The sequence below is a fragment of the Trachinotus anak genome, unplaced genomic scaffold, assembly GCF_046630095.1.
Source record: "Trachinotus anak isolate AG129_WGS33_773 ecotype Australia unplaced genomic scaffold, CSIRO_AGI_Tana_v1 ptg000008l, whole genome shotgun sequence".
Lineage (NCBI taxonomy): Eukaryota > Metazoa > Chordata > Actinopteri > Carangiformes > Carangidae > Trachinotus > Trachinotus anak.
Genome location: NW_027273859.1, coordinates 28,850,910 through 28,863,093, shown reverse-complemented (window position 1 = coordinate 28,863,093; position 12,184 = coordinate 28,850,910). Strand labels below are relative to the sequence as shown.

Sequence of the window (12,184 nt, the reverse complement as noted above, 5' to 3'; positions counted from 1 at the left end):
AGTTTAGAGTCAAATCAGAAAAATCCAGTGAACTGATGCAAAATTTATTGAGTTAATGTTTCCAACAAACCTTGAACTTCTCCATCAGAAGCTCTGATTGGATGTTTTTTTGCAGCAGTGCTCCATGGGAACTGTAGTTGACTTCTCTCCTAACACAGTGTTGAATATTTGACTTTTTTCAGTGAAGCAGAATTCTTTTTTTAAGCTTAGCATTTTGAAACCAAGAATGTGAAAATGAACAGAACTTTTACTACAGGACCCTGAACGCCCCCCCCCCCCCCCCCCCCCCCCCCCCCCCACCATGTGTGGCTTTATCAGCTGTTTCATACAATAATCCAAAAACGTTTCCACGTTACTGGATTTGTTTCCTTTGTCCTGCACGACCAGTTGCTTCACTGGGGAATGTAACAGTGCTAACAGCTATTTTTAGAGAAGAGCAACATGTAAACACTTTTCTCCACTGAAACAAACCTTTACAGCAGAATATCTGTGGTTTTATTTTGGAGTTTGGAACATGAGCTGTGAAACTGACCTGGGGTCAGTGATGAAGGACGACTGACTGTATCCTCTCTTATTTTGTGTCTTGTGTGTCTCCCTGTCACCTGTTCAGTCCTCTCGCTTCCCCTCGTCCCTTTCAAAACAAGAGCCCTCGTTTTTGTTGCTGTATGATCGTGAGTGAAGGCAACACTTTGTTTTCATTTCTGTTCTTTGAGCCAACGAGAGCAGAGAAGGAAGAAACTCACTCTGGTTCAGTTCAGTGCTGCGCTCCTCTACCTGAACAGGTTTGGTTAATACCCACAGTTAATAGGAGTGCCTCTATGGTCCTTAGACCTAACTGGTAAATAGTAAATGCTCTTTATTGTCTCTCTAATTAACAACAAAAGGAAAATCATCATTGGCATTTACAAATCAAACAGTAAATCAGGCAGCTCAGGTACAAAATTAAAGTTTAGGCTCCGAACCAGTGAATTCTGATAACATTTCCTCTTATATGATCATAACCAACTCAATGGGACTGACGGGCTAAACTATCACAATAAGGAGCTGCTGTAAACGTCCCTCCACAGTAAATGTGTGCATGTAAACTGATGCATTGTGGTTCTGTTTACAAAGAGAAGCATCACGTTTTGTGGGTCAGGTTAATATGGACTAGTTCTGTACTAAACCCGACCAGGATTTAACGCGCTGCAGTCACTGCAAGTGGATGATCAGATATTTTGGTGCAAAACAAACACATCATCCACATATTTACAACTTGGCAAATACATAAACTAACAACATGTCCTCAGGATGTGGATAGAAAATATGTGTCCTTCAAAATAAATTTGCTGTTTCAAATTAGTTGCATATAAACATGATTTCTCCAAACTGGAAGAATCAGACCAAAACTAAAGTAAACTGATCTGTCAAGTCACATTAGATCACATGTCCTACTGTAAGATACAGATCAACAGCAGTTCAGAGCTGAGTGTGAAAAGCTGCGGAGTGAACAGAACCGTGGTGGTTTTCTTCCAGACGCTTAGGTTTGGCCCAGAGATGATGATGATGATGATGATGATGATGATGATGATGATGATGTTTTGGATTTTGGTTTATGAAATTTAACAGGAAGTGAAGAAACGAAGCGACTTGTTGGCGTCTTTAGCCTTTTCACTTTTGGCAGCTTGTGATGCTGAGAAGTTGTTTTCACTGCAGATGAAGGATTTTCTTTTGAAGGAGACTGAAGTCAATTAGTAGTTTCAGGTTTGGTGGATGTGTGTGTGTGTGTGTGTGTGTGTGTGTGTGTGTGTGTGTGTCAGGTGACAGTGTGTGTGTGTGTGTGTGTGTGTGTGTGTGTGTGTGTGTGTGTGTGTGTGTGTCAGGTGACAGTGTGTGTCCGTCCAGAGAGCAGCTGCAGACTGTGAGGATTCTCTTTACCGGCTGTTTCTCTTCCTGTCGATCTGTGTCAGGGCTGCAAATTCTACAGAATCTTTCCTTGATTTTTTTTTTTTTTTTTTCCGTTGTTGAATTCAAAGCACATTTAATTATCATAATAAAATCCAACAACCTGAATCTAACAGAGAAGCTACAAATCTCATTTCATCTCATATTAAAGTTGATTTTAAAACTGGAATTTTTGATTTAAAATTTTGAGTTTTTGTGCTCAGCCCTCATCTCCACTGCTCCTCAGTCTGAAATCATATAACACTGTGTTGATTGCTACCTTTTTGTATTTTACTCCATGGTTTATTTGCCACTGAATGGTGTGCAATGTTTGAACGTTTTTAGTTGATTGATTGTTTTTTTTTTTGTTTTTTTTTACTTTCACAAATGATGAAATGCTTTATCTGAGCAGATTTTTTTAAACTCTTGGTTTGGCGCGACATTCCGCAGCAGAGCTGATGTTTGAGTACTTTAATTATAATAAAGGAATGTATCTCATCCATGGTGGCAGTGGGTTTCAATGATTCAAGCATTTCTCAACTCATTTTCTGTTGAAAACCAAAGCTTAAGGCTTTTAAACACTGTTTAAAAAGTCAGCTTTAGGCCTCAATTTTAGTTTATTAACGTTATTATTATTATTATTATTATGGCCCCAGTTATATTTTTTCATGTTCTTCTGCTTAATTTACTCTTATTATTAATATTATTGTAATTTCCTGCTTCTCTTTATAGATTTATTTGTAAGTTTTAAATGCAGTTTTACACTTGAAGGTGCTTTTCTCTCATGAGATGCTGTATCATAAATGCTGATCATTATCATCATCTTACAAATATCAGATTTCAGTGCGATCCCATGTAGGAGGGGACGTTCTGGGACCTTGTGGAACCTTCTCTGAAGGTGACGAATCTCCCAAACCTTTACAGAACACTGGGAACGTTTCCAAATGTGCTCTTTTGATTATGAAAGTGCTGCAGTTCAAAGTTCACTATATGACTTCACGAGGATGTTTAACTCATATGGTCACATAGAACGTTAGAAAGAGGACGTTCCCAGTTGGTCATTTGAGTCCATGTTGACGTTCCCTTGTAAAAGAGATCTGTGATCTCAATGGGACAAACCTGGTTAAATAAAGGTTAAATAAATAAAATAAAATAAACGTTAGGGGAACGTTCCCATACAGTTTCCTGATAGTCAGGTGGGATGTTTCACTTGGGACTGCATCACAGTTGGGTTCCAGTTCAGTGTGTTCCTTATATTACTTTTTTTTGTTCTTTTTTTAGTCATCTGGCAACACAAAGAGGACTTTTGGGATGTAAAGAAAATGCTTCCATGTGGTTCTCTGTAGGTCATTTGAGAACAGTCCCTTAGGAAATTTTTAAGAGGAAAAAGTTCCCTTGATAACTGTTAAGGAACGTCCACAAACAGAACCTCCTGCACTTACAGTTTTTCACATTATAAAATTATTTTCAAATACAGAATATGTTGCGTCTGATGTCATTTCATTACATCACAGAAACATAATACAAAATATTTTACAGGAATATGACAGTAGAACAACATAAAGAAGAATGAAGGGCGGCTTCAGGACCTGCCAGGACCCACACGTGCATCACTGGTGGAAGCAGGAGGTGCTGCTCAGGTACAGGCCGGTCAGGTGATCAGCTCATTCGGTCAGATTAATGTCAACATGAAGTGTTGGGGCTACTTTAACGCGCAGAGTCCTGCAGCAGCTGTAACAGCCAGTTAGTTCATTTATATTTTATGTTATTTTGATCCGTATTTTATTTATTGGCTTCGGGGCGGAACTCATTAGTGCGCTCTGCTTCCTGTGGGGCACATTTGAGTGGCACGCAAGAGCGAAGAGAAGATGCTGTGTCAAAGGTTTTTCATAAATTATTTATTAATTGAATAGTTTATAGTGTAACTATGGAAACAGAAGGTTTAACGTGTGGAAATCTTGTTACCTCATCGACCAATGAGCAGCCGCCGAGATACGTCACAGGAAACGTTCATTTGTTTACCTGAGTCCGTGGGCTCAGAGTTAGCCTAGCCCAGCTAGCTTGATTTGGCCACAAGTTTAAACTGCGTTGTTTTTCTCACCAGTTTCACCGGTTGAACGGACATCAATGGAAAAAACAACAACCGGTTTCTAACCACAAGCTTCGCGCCTCGGCTAACACAGCGCGTCGTCCATCACCACAGGGGAGCGACTCAACCCGGAAGCTGCAGCAGGAGGACACAGGAAGTCCAGGTGCCCTCAGGTTGGACTCTTTACTATCTTCAAGGAGCACGGCAGGAAGGATTTACAGTGAACGCCACATGTACAGTGGAGTCTAAGAGTCTGAGTCCTCACTGAAAATCTGTAATATTTTCATTTAAACGTGGAAATAATAAGAAAGTTTGAGGATTCAGAAACATTTATATCATCTAACACGAAGAGGACATGTTTAAGATTAGGTTCAAATTTACTGATGAGATAAATTCAGCATTGAAGCAGCAGGTCCAAGTGTAAATTCGTAGTGTGGGTGCGAGGACAAGTGATGCTAATAGACGCTATATACAGAATAAACAGCTGGGTATGAATATGTGTATTCACTACATGTTCAGTTAAGTCAGCACTTGGATCATTGACCAACTCAACTCTCTTATACAAAAGGTCAGATTTCCTTCAGTTTTATCGTCTCCACTGAGGCACAGGCTCAGACGACACTTGGTTTGATTTGATCTGTTCATTAGAGGCTTTTCAAAGTAGCTCAACCTGCAGCCGCTGTTCACCTCATAAGGCTGTGCCTCAACCTTCCAGCAGATCAGTGCTCACTAAGGAGGATTGTGACAGTGGGAAAAATGGCATCAGAACTAAGTGACAGTGTCAGAAGTCAGATTGTTTTCCTAAGCAAAGAGGGGCTTTCTCAGCGTCAGATCATGGCCAGATTAAAGGTTTCGAAGGGGGCCGTGCATGGGACTCTAAAACGCTTTGCAGAGAGTGGATCGGTTGTGTCCAAGGCACGATCAGGCAGACCTAAAGTGACCACACCATCAGAGGACCAGTACATCCAGCTCAGTTCCCTGACAGACAGAAAAGTGACTTCATCACAGATCCAGAGTTTGTTGAATAAAGAACGCATGGCTCCGATCAGCAAAAGCACAGTGAAAAGAAGGCTGTCCTGCAGCGGTCTCAAACCGCTGCTCAGGACGGGAAACAAGGCCAGACGCTTGGGATGGGCCAAGAAATACCAGAGCTTCACAGCGGATGACTGGAAAAAAGTTCTGTTCACTGGTGAGTCCACGTTAGAGGTTTCTGGAGCAGAGAGGGAGACACAGCAGTGTGTCAGACCCACAGCGAAACATGGGGACGGGAATATTCAAGTCTGGGGGTGTTTTGCTTTCTCTGGAGTTGGACATCTGCATCGCACTGACTCTACCCTGACCAAGGAGCAGTACCAGTTCATTCTTCAGAGGCACGCCGTCGCCTCAGGTTTGCATCTTTGTGGAGAAGGTTTCATCCTGCAGCGGGACGGTGACGCCAAACACACCTCCGAGCTTTGCAAGAACTACCTGAAGACCAGAGAAGACCAGGGAGTCCTGACTGTCATGGACGTCCCTCCGCAGTCACCTGACCTCAACCCCATTGAACATTTATGGGGGCTGTTAAAGGCTGAGACAGCCCAGCAGTCTGTCACATCACAGGACGCTCTGTGGAGCGTGGTCACGTCCTGCTGGGAGAACAGGGGTCCCCAGGTTTTACACACACTTGTGGAGTCCATGCCGGCTCGAGTGCTCGCTGTCATCAAAGCAAAAGGGGGACAAACCAAATACTGAGGTTCTCAAATTCATGTGCATTTTTTAAAGATTCAACTTTTGACTCATTTGAAATGAAAAAAATGTATTAAATTCATAACAGTATGATATATTATAAACATAATATATCTACAGTGGGTTTTGTTTCTGTTTTAATTTTATTTATGAGCTTATATTTATAACAGAACTGAGATGTTCTTCTAGCCTGCCCCGCATTAAAAACAGAAATACAGAAACACAAAAATGTGTGTGTGTGAAGAGAAGTGAAGTGAAGTGAAGAGACTGGAAAAGATTCACACACACTGTCAAAAGGCTTCACATCCGCTCTGCATATACTGTACACACACACACACACACACACACACACACACACACACACACACACACACACACACACACACTGAGCATATAGGCAGAGCGCTGTCAGAAATGTGTTGTGTGTCACAGGATCGACTAACTGTCATATTCAGACTGCAGGTTTGTGGAAGAAACGAATTCACATCTGACTTTATTAAGAGACTTCACAGCAGTTAGTGTGTGTGTGTGTGTGTGTGTGTGTGTGAGACTGATCTTTTACTGAAGTACTGGTATCACTCAGTAACTTTACTCCATTACAGGTCCTATATTGATAATGTCACCTCTGACTGTTAATACACATGAACTGTATGATCTGTATATACAGTGTATGATTAAACATGATGTCATGAGATTATTATTAACCAGTGTTTCACTGTTCTGGTTGGTTGAGGTTCAGCTCAGTTCATCAGGTTAAAATTTATAGATATATAATATATATAAAAATGACTGAGACCAATAGTGGTATATCGTAAAATCACAGATTTCTCTGTTGGGTTAATGTTAGAACACAACAAATATATAACATAGGTCTGATTGATTTTAGACATTATAATATGTAAAAGTTACTAATTCTACCTTTAATCTTCTGATTATTTTCTCATTGATTGTTTGGTTCATAAAAATTCAGAAAATAGTCATAATAATAAACTTTATTTGTGAAGCACTTTTCATACACAGGATGCAGCTCAAAGTGTCTCGATAAATCTAAAAGGAATTGAACATGTTTTCAGTTGTCGTTTGAACATGCCCACTGACTCCGCCCCTCTGATATTTCTTGGTAGGATGTTCCGAGGTTCAGGTGTGTAATGGATGAGGACCCACTTCCTCCATTAAGGGCAATAACTCTTTTATGAAAAACACAAAAATCAACTCGTGAGCATAAAAACTTTTTTTTTTCCGGGAAGTTTAACTTTTTTTAACATCATAATTCAAAATGTGCATCAAAATATTTTCCCACATTTGAATGGTGTTTTATTTCTTTTGAATTTCAGTTGACAGCCTTGTATCTCAGCTCTGGTCCGGTGGCCTGTGGTGGCCCCTCAGCTTCAGGTACAGTCCCTGCCCCCGTCCGACCGAGGCCCATTTATATGGAGCAGCTCTCACACTGACTCTGCTCCTCCTTTCTCTCTCAGATTGAGAATAATGTAGGTAAACCTGCATCCTTAACCTCCTACTATCAGTTTAGCTGAAGAGTAATGATGCATCCATTTTTCCGGCTTCACCTCCACCTCTAAAATTTCCACGTTGACTCCAGAATAATGTCCCTGCATCTGTTTTCCTCGCTCACTCTAGCCTCTCGCTCTCACATGACTCCAGAATAATGTAGATGTATTTATTTTTACACTATCCGCCCCGACCCCCCCGTCGCTATCAATCTGGCTTTAGAATAATGCAGGCGCATCTGTTCCGCTCACCTTCCTAACCCCTCAATTTCCCCGCCACTTCAGGATAATGTAGGTGCATCTATTATCTCTGCTCGCACCAGCGCTGCTGTCTCCAACCTGTTTTTAGAATAATGCAGCTGTATTTACAACCACCCCCCCACCCCCCACCCCCAACCTCTCACGCCGTCACCACATGGCGGGGAAATGAAGACAGTGCTGCACATGTGAGCTGAAGGTGCAGCCTCTCGTGCAGAGTGTTAATTATTGCAGCTCATCAGCTCCACTAAATCACCAGACGCTTGCAGGTTTCCAGATTATCTCCATCAGCTGCTCCAACTTTCTCCTGTTTTCTGTGCAGACACAAACACAGAGGAGGCGCAGGGAGGGGGGAGAATCAAGCACAAAGCCCTGGTAGCAGATAACAGTGTTGTTGCAGCGTAACCCCGGCTTTTATTTATCATATCTCCAAATGGTGGTGTAGCTGTTGTGCTGTGGTCAGGATACAGTGACCTTAGTTGATCAACTACCCCCCTCAGCAGCCTGATAAGAGGGCTAATATAACAGCCAGCGAGGGGGGAAGCAGTACTGTAATTATTTCTGTGCTGTCAGAGGGGGAGAGGACTGCGCCCCCCCCCACTGCCGATTCAAATCTGAGGGGAAACTAAAAAGGAGGAGGAGGAGGAGGAGGAGGAAGGGCCACAACAACAACAACGCCAGTGAGACAAATATCAGCGGGGCGCCGCGACACGCCTGAAATTGGACCAGTTTGTCATGCACAGGGCTGCCACACACACACACACACTCACACACACACTCACACACTTCAGAGGCCTTACCGGGCTCAGTTCAAACTTTGCTACACACACAAACACAAAATCCTCACAGGCAGATGGTCGCAACATCAGTGGGACATGAACCAAATCTGGAGGTTTTCTAATGAATTACATTCAAAAATATGATTAATACCATAAATTAATTCTGTGAATGTTTGAGACCAAACGACGAGAAACTCCTCACACACACAGGCAGGAGAAAAAAGCTAGCATAGCACGGCTAATGTGTACAAAATATGAACTTTCATGTACCGACGACAACAAAAACAGAGAAAGAAAATATCAGCCGACACTTTAACACACACACACACACACACACACACACACACTCTCTCCTGAAATACATACAGCAGTTTGAGGAAGCTACCTGCAGGTGACCCCCCCCCAGCACACACACATTTAATATATATTATATATATATATTTATATTCCCATATATTTAATATATGGGAATATTGATTATTCTCTCATTTATAATTATGAAGCACTTTCCACATATACATGAGAAACATACATATATGTAAAGACACCCAGATGACAGCAGTGACTATGAGCTCTACTGTCAATAAAAACACAACAAATTATAAAAACTACTCGATGCACAATTTGATTTAATTTAATAAATTTGGCGCAGTGATGTGTTGTTAAAGGTTTTAGGATGACAGAAGGTTTTGCATCCAACCAGCCTGATCCTTCAGAGCAGTGGTGCATCTCGTATTTCATTATTAGCAGAATATTCAGCCTGGATGATGTGAACGTTATTTGCCAGTTGGAAGCTGGTCATGTTTTTTGATTGGCTCTTGGAAAAATTCAAATTTTTTTGCTCTGCTTTTTCTTCTTCTTTTCCTCTTTGTCGTTTTCTGTCACATCAATCCTTTCATCATGTTTCCATGTATATTTGTGTTTTTCTGTCTCTGTTTCCTCAGATAAAGTATAAATTCTCACTCTGTCCCTTTGTCCTCCCCACATCTCAAACCTCTCATCATATCTTATTTCATCTGATGCATCAGAAACAATCACAGTCAAACTTTTCTTCAAACCTGTGTAGTCACTGTGTTTTCTCAGCTGTCGGTGATTTACGATCTGGAACTCTTGATTTCAGCCCAAGTTTGTTTGACCTTGAAAACAACAAACAACAAACCCGAAGCAGCCGTGGAGCTGCAACAGTGTATAATTGCTAAGAAACCAAAAAGAAAAAGGGGGAAAAAAGTGTCAATTGTGGCTTTTATTGTGAAGCAGGGAGGATGTATGGGCCTGCGTCGCTCGGTGATAGATGACATGATACCCAGCTTTCCTGATTTCGCAAATTTCTATGAAATGTGTCCTGAGTTCGTGAAGGCGAGGAGATAAGAGGCTGGAGGAGGCTCGCCGGCCAATAGAATTCATCCATTTCTGCCTCTTATCTGCTGATAGAAGAGGACCCTTTCCCTCCTCTCTCCACTCCCTCTCTACCTCCTTTCTCCTCTGTGTTCAGCTCCTTTCCTTTCCTCACTTCTATCCTTCTCCACTCTTCTTTCATCGCCCTCTTTTTGTCTCCTCTCTTCATCTCCACTCCTTTGTCACAGATCCGTTTTTTCTCCTCCTCTTTCTTTTCTCTTACTCCTCCTCGTCCCACCTCTTTAGTTTTTCTTCCTCCTCCTCCACCTCTCGTTACTTATCACTCTCCCCTCTCGTCTCGTCTCCTCTCTCTTGGTCTCCTTCTCTTCATCACTACTCTCTAAAATAAATTATCTTTCTTTTCCCTTCTTTCCTTTTCACTTGTTTGCTTCTCATCTCCTCTTTTTACCTCCTTTTTATGACCATACAGGAAATAACAACCAAAGATGACAGTGTTTAGATACGACACAGCAGCTCAAGAATACACTCGCTGTGTTTCCACAGCTGGAAACAGCTGGTGGTGGATGTGGTGCATCCACCACTATCATCATGACTAAGTGTGTTTCCATTAACCTGCTTAATGCACAGTTTGAAAATGGAAACTTAAAAACAAGCAATGGAAACACATGGATTTCGAAAAGAACTCAAATTTCACAAAAAAAAGTTTATGCTCATGTCAGCTGGTTTTTCAGATTATTTGATGAAGCAAACTTTGAAATGGAAACAGTTTGTTCTCATTCAAGTCTGAACACTGTCGGTCTGTTGTCACGTTTAACAACATAAGTCAGCGGAAACAAACCATTTGCAGTTGTGTTTTGTCGACTTTCATTAAAAAACTGCTTGTAGTTTGCGTGAAACTGCAGTGAAAACCCGACTGCTGATACGTAGCAAGGAGCCGTTAGATGGACAACTACTGGCTCAGTGACTGTTTACTCAAGTACTGTACTGAAGTACAATTTTGAGGTACTTGAACTTAAGTATTTCAATTTTATGCTACTTCATACTTCTGCTCCACAACATTTCAGAGGGAAATATTGTAATTTCTGCTCCACTACATTTATCTGACGGCTGCAGTTTCTTTAAAGATGAGTAGTTTTTATGATGGAAAATATAAAACATTTTAAAATACAACACACTGTTAAAGATCAAACCAGTGGTTTCTAACAAACGCCTGTGTGAGTCACGTCTCTGAGTGAGTTAACAGCTTCTTCATAGGGATTTTTCCTTCTAAACTTCTCACATGGTTCAATTTTAATAAAGGTTCAAATGATCAAAAATCTCAGCAAAAATTAAAAAGTAAAAAGAAAATAAAAACAGATTTATGCATCAGAAGAACTTTATTTGTTCTCCTTATAATCATCTGATGAGCCCTCAGATGTATCTGTATATAAGGTGGTTATAGCTCCAAGCTTCACACTGACGCTTCAGTATTAATCATCTAATGATGTCATATATAAAAATATATCAGAAGGACCAAACTAGTACTTTTACTTTAATACTTAAACTACGTTTTGCTGCAAGTACTTGTGCACTTTTACTTCAGTGTTGTATTGATTTACTGAAGTCGTGACCTTTAACCTGTGTATTAGCTTGGATGCTACTTGGACTGGATGAGTTGTTACCTTGATGCTAAAGGCTGAACATTAAGTATTATACTGTTCAGAAACACTAAAAACATTAATTCCCAACATGGTTGAACGACACTTTGTATGAAGCTGAACTTGTTTTCTAGTGTAACTCGGCCCTGAAATACATTTGCAATGGATCAGAAGTTGTAATAGAACTGAACATTTACTCAAAGGTTATTTTCCCTTGTGAACTGTAAAAAATGTAGAGTAGATTTGTACTGAACAGATATTGGAGTTTAAAACAGTCACAATGATAGATAAGTGAAGATCTGCAGTATTTCCTCTGTGTATTTGTCAGAACTCACAATGATTCAGTCTGTTTTACTGAAAAACTGGTTCCAATTGTCTCTGAGACCCTGAGTCTCTCCACAGCGTCCAGGTGAAACTGCCAGCTCTGCCGTTCGTCCGGCGGAGACACTAGATCTTCTTTAAGACACTTCAACCCTTTTTTCTGTCTTTTTGTTTTTTTTAAGATCCCTTAAAACAACATTGATTGTTTTCCAGAATGACTTTCTGTCACCGCGGTAATGATTATGCAGATGTGGCACAACCTTTCCGTTTGACGGGCAGTTCCCACAGGGAAAGTGGTGACATGGCGGCTGTTGCCGGGCCGACAGGCGACGGACATGCTCCCCCCTCGTCCACCCCACCTGACCGTTCTCCTTGTGCTTAGTCTGGCCTTTTCCTGGACGGTGGAGGAGGTGACAACAAAGAGGGACAGACCGTTTCAATCCACACTGAAATGAAAACGACTCTGACAACGTTACCTGAAGCATCATAATCACATTAACAAAATTACAAAACTTCATCCAGAATATGATCAATTATAAATCTGTCTGAAAGGGTTGGTCAGGATGTAAATATTGAATAACTTAAAATAGA

General features: G+C 41.1%; 1 long non-coding RNA gene across 1 annotated transcript; it reads left to right on the top strand.

Moving 5' to 3' along the window:
* Window positions 1–817: 817 nt before the first annotated feature.
* LOC139624701 (uncharacterized) lies at window positions 818–2,421 on the top strand. Its single transcript, XR_011691727.1, has 2 exons — window positions 818–1,799; window positions 1,863–2,421. It is a non-coding gene; the product is annotated as an uncharacterized lncRNA (long non-coding RNA).
* Window positions 2,422–12,184: the final 9,763 nt, after the last annotated feature.